The sequence below is a fragment of the Eubalaena glacialis genome, chromosome 3, assembly GCF_028564815.1.
Source record: "Eubalaena glacialis isolate mEubGla1 chromosome 3, mEubGla1.1.hap2.+ XY, whole genome shotgun sequence".
In the NCBI taxonomy this organism is placed as follows: domain Eukaryota; kingdom Metazoa; phylum Chordata; class Mammalia; order Artiodactyla; family Balaenidae; genus Eubalaena; species Eubalaena glacialis.
The window spans coordinates 110,404,307-110,415,715 of NC_083718.1; positions in this window are offsets into that span (position 1 = coordinate 110,404,307).

An 11,409-nucleotide genomic window follows, 5' to 3' on the forward strand; every position below is an offset into this window, starting at 1 on the left:
TTTTTGTAGTTGAATATATCGATCTTTAATGGCATGGCTTCAGGTTGTCATGTACATCTTAGAGGAGCGTTCCCCACTCTGAGTTTTTTTTTTAATTCTCCCACAGTAGTTTCTAAGAATTTAGGTTTTTCTTTTTTTTTGTCATTTATATATTTGATACACCTAAAATTTCTTTTTGTGAAATATGTAAATTGGAATTAAGTTTTTTTTTTTTTTCCAAATGGCTATCCAGTTTGGTCCAGCATCACTTTTTTAAATGATTTCATCTTTTCTTTGTTGATTTGGAATGCCATCATCATTAAATAAAGTATTTCAATGTGATTTGAACTTTCAATACTTTTCCTTGGAAGTCTCTGAGGATGTTTTAATTAATATAGATTTGTAACATATTTGAATAGTTCATAATGTTTGTCCCTTATCTTCATTCTTTATTTATCTGGATGTTATAGATTTTCAATTTTTAACTATGAACTTTAGATATATCTAATTTTTTAAAATCCTCCTGTTATTTTTACTGAGATTATGCAAAATTTATAAATTAGCTTAAATAGAATTGACATCATGATGATATTGAATTGTGCTTTCTGAAAACATTTTTTGTTCTTTCATGTTATTTATTGCAGTTTCATGGTTTCTTCATATAATTTGTACATTTTAGATTAAATTTATACATAGATAATTTATATTTTCTCATTGTTATTACAAATGGACTTATTTTTCCCATTGTATCTTCTAGATGGTTGTTATTTGTGCATATGGGGGCTACTAATTACTATTTATTCATCTTGTACCCAGGCACTTATCAAATTCCTTTTTTGCAATATTTTTTGTTGAATCTTTGAATTTTCCAAGTAAAACCAAATAATTGTCATTTCCTCCTCCTTTATAATTTGTATATATCTTATCTATTTCTCTTTTACTTGACAATTTTTAAAATATTTCCCTAATTTAATCCTTTTAGCCATTTTTAGGAAATTTAAAGTATATTTGAACTAAATAGAATAGACTCATAAGTGTAATATGGACAATATAAACCCAACACAAATTTATAGGCCCAAATTCTTTCATTATTAAGTAAACAAAAACTTATGAAAAGTAATTTTCTTATTTCTCCTCAGATTGAAAATTCTGGAGAATAAGCACTCTTTCTGTCTTGCTTTATGTTGTAAATCAATAATAACGATTTAAAAATATTTGTTGAATGTAGTCAAAACTTGATTACCTTCTGAATAACTGCCTCAAGAGAGCTTAAGAAAACTGTTAATTGCTGTAAAAGGTACAACCCATAAAATGGGAGAAAATATCTGTAAATCATGTATCTCATAAAGGATTGGTATTCAGAATATATAAAGAAACAACTCAATAAGAAGAAGACAAATAAGTCAATTTAAAAATGGACAAAAGACATCCAGTTTTCCCAATATCATTGTTGAAGAGATTGCCCTTTCCTCATATGCATTTTTTGCACCCTTGTTGAAAACCAATTGACCATATATGTGTGTGTTTATTTCTGGGCTCCCTATTCTCTTCCATTGATCTGTACATCTGCCGTTAAGAGTAGTACCATACTGCTTTAATTACTGTAAATTTATAATATATTTTCAAATCAGGAAGTGTATTGCTTCCAGTTTTATTCTTCTTTCTCAAGATCACTTTGGCTACTTTTGGTCTTTTTTAGTTCCATACGAATTTTAGGGTTGTTTTTTACTTTATCTGTAAAAAGTACCATTGAGATTTTCATGGAAATAGCACTGAATCTGTAGATCTCTTTAGGTAGTATGGACGTTTTAACAGTATTAAGTCTTCCAATCCATGAACACAGCATATCTTTCCATTTATTTGTGTCTTTTTAATTTCTTTCATCAATGTTTTACAGTCTTCAGTATACAGTCTTTCACCTTCTGGGTTAAGTTTATTCAAGTATTTCATTATTTTTGGTGCTAGTATAAATGGGATTGTTTTCTTAATTTCCTTTTCCAATAGTTTCTTGTTAGTGTATAGAAATGTAACTGATTTTTGTAAATTTTGTATCAAAGTTTTCTACATGTAAGATCATGTTATCTACAAACAGATAATTTTACCTTTCTTTTCTAACTTAAATGGATTTGTTTCTTTTTCTTGCCTAATTGCTCTAGCTAGAATTTCCAGTACAATGTTAAATAGAAGTGGTGAGAGTTGGGGAAACTGGATAGCCATGTGCAAAAGAATGAAATTGGACACTTACCTTACACCATACACAAAAATCAACTCAAAATGGAAAAAAACAAAACAAAAAAACCCTTCAACATAAGACCTGAAACTGTAAAATTCCTAGAAGAAAACACATTGGTCTTAGCAATGATTTCGTGGGTATAACACCAAGAAATCATTTTGGCAACAAAAGCAAAAATAGACAGGTGGGACTACATCAAGCTGAAAAGCTTCTGCACAGCAAAGGAAACAAAGGAGTGAAAAGGCAACTTATGGAATAGGAGAAAATATCTGCAAACCTTTTATCTGATAAGGGGTTAATATCCAAAATATGTTAAGAAAAAACTCCTACAAGCCAATAGTAAGTAAATAATACATAAATAATTAAATAAATAAATAGATTTTAAAATAGGCAAAGGACCTGAATAGACATTTTTTTAAAAAAGACAAACAAAGGGCCACCAGGTATGTGAAAATGTGCTCAACATCACTAATCATCAGAGAAATACAAATCATAACCACAATGAGATATCACTTCACACTTGTTAGAATGGCTATATTTTAAATTAATTTATTCAATTATTTATTTTTTGGCTGCGTTTGATCTTCATTGCTGCGCACAGGTTTTCTCTAGTTGCAGCGAGTGGGCGCTACTCTTCATTGCAGTGCACAGGCTTCTCATTGCGATGCCTTCTCTCGTTGCGGAGCACGGGCTCTAGGCGCAAGGGCTTCAGTAGTTGCGGCACGTGGGCTCAGTAGTTGTGGCTCGCGGGCTCTAGAACGCAGGCTCAGTAGTTGTGGAGCATGGGCTTAGTTGCTCCGTGGCATGTGAGATCTTCCTGGACCAAGGCTCAAACCCGTGTCCCTTGCATTGGCAGGTGGATTCTTAACCACTGCGCCACCAGGGAAGTCTTAGAATGGCTATTATTAAACTCCTTCTGGGTATCTATCAACAAGAATTGAAATCAGGATCTTGAAGAAATATCTGTATTCCTCTGTTCATTGCAACATTATTCACAATAACCAAGATATAGAAACAACTTTAATGTCCATCCACAGGTGAAGGGATAAAGACAGTGTATATACATACAATGGAATGTTATTCAGCCTTAAAAAGAAAATCCTACCATTTATGGCAACATGGATGAACCTGGAGGATGTCATGCTAAGTAAAATAAGCCAGTCTCAGAAGGGCAAATAGTGTATGATTCCACTTATATGAGGTGGCTAAAACAGTCAAACTCAAAGCAGCAGAGGGTAGAATGGTGGTTACCAGGGGCTGGGGACAGGGGGGAATGCAGAGTTGCTGTTCAATGGGTGTAAAGTTTCTGTTATACAAGATGAATAAGTTCTAGAGACCTGCTGTGCAACAAGTGCTAATAGTTAACAACATGGTGTTATGCATTTTAAAATGTGTTAAGAAAATAAATCTCATGTTTAGTATTCTTAACACACACACACACAAACTCACACACAAGGCAGACACAAGGAAATTTTCAAAGGTGATGGATTTTTGTTACCTTGATTGTGGTGATAGAATCACAGATGTTTGCGTATATCTAAACTCATCAAAGTATATACCTTAACCATGTGCAGCTTTTGTGTACCTCAATAAAGCTGTTTTTTAAAATGGGCAAAGATTTTGAATAGACATTTCTCAAAAAGTACAAGTGACCAATAACCTCATGAAAAATGCTCAACATTACTGGTCATTAAAGAAATACAAATCAAAACATGAGATACCACTTTACACCCACTAGGATAGCTAAAATAAAAAGACAGATACTGACAAGTACAGATAAGGATGTAGAGAAATTGAAATCCTCATACACGCTGGTGAGAATGTAAAGCTGTTTCAACTGCTTTGGAAAACATGTCAGCAGTTCCTCAAACATGAAAACCTAGAGTTCCCATATGACCTAGCACTTCCATTTCTAGGAAAAATGAAAACATACACTCATGCAAATACTTGCATATGAATGTTCATAGCAGCATTATATATAAAAACCAAAAATTAGAAACAACACAGATATTTACCAAGTGATGAATGGAGAAATAAAATGTGATATGTCCATACAATGGAATATAATTCAACCATAAAAAATGAAGCACTGATACAAGCATGAACCTTAAAAAGCATTATGCTAGATGAAAGAAACTAGTTAAAAGTGACTACATATTGTTTGATTCCATTTATACGAAATATCAAGAATAAGCATATCCACAGAGACAGAAAGTTGATTAGTGGTTGCGTAGGGCTTGGGGGATAAGGATGTGCAGGGGAATGGGAGAAATGGGGAGTGACTGCTAATGAGTACTGGTTTTCTTTTTGGAGGGGTAAAAATGTTTAAACTTAGATAGTGGTGATGATTGCACAACTCTGTGAACACACTGAAACTATTGAATTGTACACTTAAATGGGTAAAGTTTATGATACGTGAATTATATCATAAAGTTGTTTTTATAAAAAAGGAAGAAAACTATTAAGTAGTTAACAAATGATCATAATGGCTCATTTGTGGAACTTCTACAAGTTCCAAAATAGATATTCAATTAATAGCTGTTGATGTGAAGTTTTTTTTTTTAGTTTAGAAAAAGGCATCAATAAATTCAAATTATAGATGGATTAATTATTTATTAAAAAATCACTTAGTGAACACCTACTCACCCACTTTATGCCAAACACTGAACTTAAGGGATAAAAGAGAAAAAATGATAAAATGTGGTGCTTCCTGAAAAGTTGGGCTGGGAAGGGAAGATATAAACAAAATACAAGTTAGAAAGTGGCAAATGCCATATGAGAGATTAGTCTCATGGGGTTAAGGATCAGCTTGGCCAGAGAGTGATCAGGGAAAGCTTAGAGGAAGAGATTAATCTTGGATTGGAACTTATATAAGACTGATATTTAGATGTGTGGAAACCGGGGGAGTAGGGGTGGAGGCGTACAGAATAAGTTAACTTCTACTGCTTTACTTACATTTTGCAACATTAAAAATAAATTGGTCCATGAAAAATGTGGTATGATAAGACTTCCCATTACATGGAATAAATGTGCATTTTGCAAAGCTGCCTCAAAATTCTCCTATCTCTTGTTCTAATTCCAGTAAACTTACTGCAACACATTTTGAATTGGTTATAACTTAGAAAAGAGATAATCCAGATGAAAGGAAATCAATAAACAGGTAAAGTGAAGTGAAATCTAAGATTCAAAGAGAGAAAATACAATTTTTGAGAGGATAATATTCAGACTAGTTACTGTCTTAATATAATATTTCCTCTCAGTAACTCTTTCAACATGATAGCCAGTTTCTCTGGTCTTATAAAAGGCCAGAATCGGGGTGGTAATATTTATTCTTAAGGTTTTCCTGACAGTCCAGTGTAATACATTATTTTCTGGACATTGCTTGGCAGACATTGTTTCACTTCTCAAATCAAAGACTCAAATAATGGTCACATATCACACAGAAGAAACCTCCAAGGTTATTTGGTACAGTTCAAAAGATCGTTCTATTGAAAAGTCCAATATTTAAATGTAATGCCATCTACACTGCCTTCTTTGAAGGAACTGACATCATTGTCTCTGAGGCTCTCATTTACCCAGTGGGGCAGAGATGGGGCAACAGTGAGTATGTTCATTTTGGAGGCACATTCTAGCCAATTGATTTCCTTCATATCAGGCAATTCATCACAGATCTACTCTTAGAATTCAGTCTTCTAACTTAAAGTCCAGTGGGTTTTCTATCAGACACTGCTGACTGTGGTTTGAACGTTTATATATAGAAAAATCATAAGGAAAAAATTCTCAGAGCATTGAACGATTTATCCCTGACTACTGTCATATCTAAGCACTTGGGCCCCACTTACCTCCCCTGCTGCCTTTCCTCCTCTCATCTGGATTTAAGATTTCCCCTTTGAAACTTAAATTCACTATACTCTACTCTGGAAATGAAACTTTGCTCCTTCATGCTCTCTTTTTCTATGTATTAAGAGAACTAATACCTTTCTGAAAAGAGCTGTGCTTACATCAAAGGCAAGCTGAGCCCCTCTCTTTGACAGTGTACCTCACCATCACACCATTATGAGTTTCTGTCTGTAAGAGAGAGAAGGACACACTGTCATCCTAAATTCTCTACATTTTAAATAAAAACAAACAAAAACCCTGAAGTATCAAACCCCATTGCTTTGCAAAAAGGTATGGCCACAGACATTAAACATCACAGTATTTACCTGGAATGCCACAATTATAATATGCATACATTGCTGACTTCAATGTAAGAGGTAAACCTGACCAATAAATGCCTGAAAAATTAAAATATCCTTAGTAAGACATGATCCTAGAATGAGGAACCAGGAAAGCCTATAACTGTTTTATTCTTTCCCTTTATCTATGATGAATATTATTTGTAATTTATTATATATACATATAAATTTTTTCCTACTTACTTATTTTGACCCAAAAGTCATTCAATTTTAATAGGTTATTTTGTATGATTCTATTTATTAGCATTATGGAAAATACATCATGTCTTTTGTTCTCTTATATGTTCTCTTTTGTTATTGTTTAATTTGCTTTTCTAGGTTTTCTTGCTCTTTTGTTTGTGCTTAATTCTTTGGACTTGGATATATTTTCTTTGTTAAATAAATCAACAATGTTTTGAGTTTGTTTTTAATTTTAATGAAATGTCATTTATAATTTTAGATTATACATCTCCCTCTTTACTCCTTAACAGGACAATAGTTACTGACTATCCTGCAATAAATATGAGGAAATAAGCATATTTATAGTACCTACTTCCTCACCATACTTTGGTCTGTTCCTTGACTTCTATTTCCACGTCTTCAGATTTTGTGTCAATTATTGTTGTGATTTGATGTAAATTTGCATTTAAATAATTCACCAGTTATCCCCTTACTCATTCTTGATTCTTTAGATTTTAATTCATTGTTGAGTTGTTTAGAATTACATTTCTAAGTAGAATTTTCAGAAACATTACATGAGAAAAGCAATGCTTATGTCCCTATATTCTGAGAATGCTGTTACCAAGCCAAACTTAGATAAGCTAGCCCAACTCACAACGAAACCAATCTCCTGACACGGGGTTGTGGGGAAGGAAAGTACAGCATTTATTGCAGGACGCCAAACAAAGAGAACGTGCAACTCATGCTCAAAAGACCAGAACTCCCCAGTGGCCTCAGGGAAGGGTTTTTAAAGACAGTGTGAGGGAGAGGATCACAGGATCATGATCAACTCTTGTGCAATTCTCTGATTGGTTGGTGATGAGTCAACAGGGTGACATTTCATGAATTTAAATCATTAGTCTTCTGACTCAACCAGTCTGGGGTCTACATGCTGGTTGTCAGCATTTTCTATCTGGTGGGGTCCTGGTTTCTGTAGAAACAACTCAAGAATATGCACCAGATTGCTATCTGTATCCTTCAGGGAGGGACCAAGTTTCCTGTGACTGTTTTATGCTGCCTTATTGTTTAAATTACTATTACTTTTCTTACTGGACTGCCTTTCCTTTGGCTCTGCATTCCCCCATTTCTCTAATTATTAACTTCTTCAGCCTGTTCTTTGAAACTCAGGGGAGGCCTAGGAGACCAAAGTCTTTCCTACAAACAAGAAGCAGGGGACAAAGGGGGAGTCTATCACCAGGAAGGCCCTATAGGGTCCTGCTCAGTTTCAATGCCTTCATGTTGCCTTTATATTTAACTGCAGTCTGGACTCTGGTGGGGAATAGGAGTCCTAAGTCCGTTTCTCCTCAAAACTCTGTAGATAGTTTCATAGCTCTGTGTCATCCAGAACTGCTAAGTGTTTCCAGACTAGGTTGATTCCTTCTTATGTCTTGATCCTTATATATTCTTTAATTTTCTTTGACTATTAAGAAATTAAACACATAACTCCATGGTATTTCTTGGAATACAGAGCTCTTAAGATCTAAAGATCCAGTGTTCTTTTAGTTCAAAAAAAGTTTTCTTCAATAGTTTGTTCTTTCCTTTAGAAATTTATATAAACAACTTATCTGTATTTTAGATGTCTATTTCTCTCCATCTAAATCTATGCTATTCTGTCAATACATTATCTCATAGTCTTTTATTTTTTATTTTATGTGTACTCAAGCCCTTTTCCCACATCAGCTTTTAATTTTTCTGTAGTGACCCATAGAAAGGCAGGATAATATAGGGAGAGGCACTACAGCAAAGCAGTTGTGGTGGTCATTAGGTTTATTTACAAATATTATGGTTTTTCTCTTACTTCCATGAATATGGTAAGATTGCATTTCTCCACCCCACTCCACAATGTTTGGCCAAAAAATCTGAGCCTGTGTGGCATGTATCACTTGTTGGCAAGATCATTTCATTACTGCTGCAGGACCCCAAATGTTTCTTAACCCTTGTATTGATGATCATGGAAGCATGAATCCAGGTGGAGCCTCCCTCAGACTAAGTCCCTGAATGACTCTGATGACTTGGGTCTCACTGCTGACCTGCTCTGCACAGGTAGCATAAGAGACATTTTGTGTTTGAAGCCACTGATATTTTTCAGGCTGTTTGCTAGTACAGCATAACTTAGCCTAACCTTATTGATATATTAGTTAATGTATGGGTTCTGGAATAAAGGTGACTGGGTTCATATCCCAGCTTTAGAACTTCCTACTTATGTGACTTTTGGCAAGTTGCTTAATCAGGTTTTTTATTAGTAAAATTGAGATAATAATAGTAGCTAACTCATAGAGTTATTGGAAGAATAAAATCAGATAAAATATGTAAATTACTCACCTGGCACATAGTAAGGCTATTTACATCTTTGTGATCACTCTCCCCTTTGCTGGTATTTTTTCTCCTAATTTTTTCCTTAGTTTTGCCAATTCCCTTTCAATTATACTCTATTCACATAGTATGTCCTTTTTGTCTCTTGTTTCATAGAATGCATATTAAGCATAGAAAGGAGTTCCTTAAAAGTTCTTCTATTTCCTGGTATGTCATTTCCTAAAATGTACTTTTCCTCTAAATTTTCCATGCTGCATTCTTTTTTATCATCAATTATTTTCAGAATTTTGCATAAGTTTTTATTCTTATTTATTTATTTATTTCTGAGTGGGCACAGATCTTCCTGGTCTACTATTTGCTTCAATCAAGCGTAAATGGAATCCATATCCTTTGTATCCTTGTGAACCAGGATTTTCAATGGTCAAATATTGCTGGTTCATATTACTTGTGTAGTTATTTAGCTGTCTGAGGGGAATTATGAACTGGCTAGGGAAGAAACAGCTATAGTAGTTTGACTCCCAACACCTTCCCTCTAAATGTATTTTATCACTTTTCCCTCAGCTTTGTATGCTGCTGAAAAAAGAAAGAAAGAGTGGTCTTGTGGGTGAACCAGTCACTTTGCTAAGAACCATGGTTTGAAGAGCCTGCATATTCTCTTCGATTAATTGACATTTGGTATCAGCTGTAAAGCTAACTCCCATGAAACTATTTTCCATTTCTCCTTCTTTTTAGTATTTTTTCCAGATCTTTTCTTTCTTGGATAGTTGGAAATATGTATCAAAAATGAAATTGTATTAAGAGAATAAGAATACAAGTCACATTCTGAGGGGAAATATTTGCAAAACACATATCTGACGATCTGATAAAGACTAGTAACCAAAATATCCAAAGAACTCTTAAAACTCAACAATAAAAAAAATTTAAAAGTGGGCAATGATCTGAACAGACACCCCACTGAAGAAGATACACAGAGAGCAAATAAGCATAGAAAATTATGCTCAACATCATATGTCATTAAGGAATTACAAATAAAAACAACAATGATCTATCACTACACACATTTTAGAATGGATAAAACCCAAAGCATCAACAACACCAAATGCTGCCAAGGATGTGGAGCAAAAGGAATTCTCATTTATTGCTGGTGGAAATGCAAAATGGCACAGCCACTTTGGAAGACAGTCTGGCAGTGTCTCACAAAATTAAACATATTCTTGCCATGTGATTCAGCAATCATCCTCCTTGGTATTTACCCACATGAATTAAATCTTATGTTCACACAGAAACCTGCACATAAATGTTTATAGTAGTTTTCTTGATAATTGCCAAAACTTGGAAGTGCCAAGATGTCCTTCAATAGGTGGACTGATAAACACGCTTTGGTACATCCATACATTAGAAATAATATTCAGTGAGAAAAAGAAATGAGCTATCAAGCCATAATAAGACATGGAGAAACCCTAAATACATATTGTTAAGTGAAATGCACCAATCTGTAGAGCCATAATACTGTATGAATCCAACTCTATGACAACCAGGAGAAAGAAAAACTATGGTGACAATAAAAATACCAGTGATTGCCAAGGGATTGAAGAGAGGGAGAGAAGAATGAACAGGTGGAGCACGGGGGATTTCAAGGCAGTGAGACTCTTCTATATGATACTGTAATGGTGGTTACATGTTGGTGTACATTGTCAAAACCCATAGAATGTACAATACAAAGAGTGAACACTAATGTAAATTTAGGCATTAGAATGACAGAAATTCTGTTCTACTTAGCAAGGCCTAACCTCAAGAGGATCTATTTTACCAAAACCTAAGCTGTTGGGGTTTTATCAGAGCCTACCTAACCTGGAGGAAGAGAAAGGCCCAACTCCAGCTCTCTCCAGCCATCCTGTACCACCTAAGGGAGTGGGGGAAGAAACCAGAGGACTATTTGTGAAATTCACAGCCCAGGGTCAGAGGCTCACTAAAAGACTGAAACCTAATCATAGGACTATAATATTCTTCCCCACCTGCCAACATTTTACCACTACATTACTAAAGGCCTATTGACCACATTTCCTTTTATCCAATAGAGCATTTCTACCTTCCAACAAAAAAATTACAAAGCATACTAAAAGGCCCAAAAACAAAGTGTGAAGAGACTGAGAAAGTATAGCAGTGGCCCTGAGATCTCAGAGTTACCTTAAGGTCATTTTTGCCTCTTCTTGAATAGCACATGTTAACAACTGCATATCTCTGTGGCCTGGTCATGTAGGATAGAAGAATTCCAACAAGTTTTTCTTTATTTCATCCTTCAGTTCAAACTGGCAGTGTTTATATTCATAAAACCTCATACATAATCTCTTCATCCAGTGATAGTCCATCCACAAGTTTCTTGTCCTCTTCCAAACATGCTTTATCACTTCTTGCAATATGGACAAGCTGAAAATTTTCCAATTATCT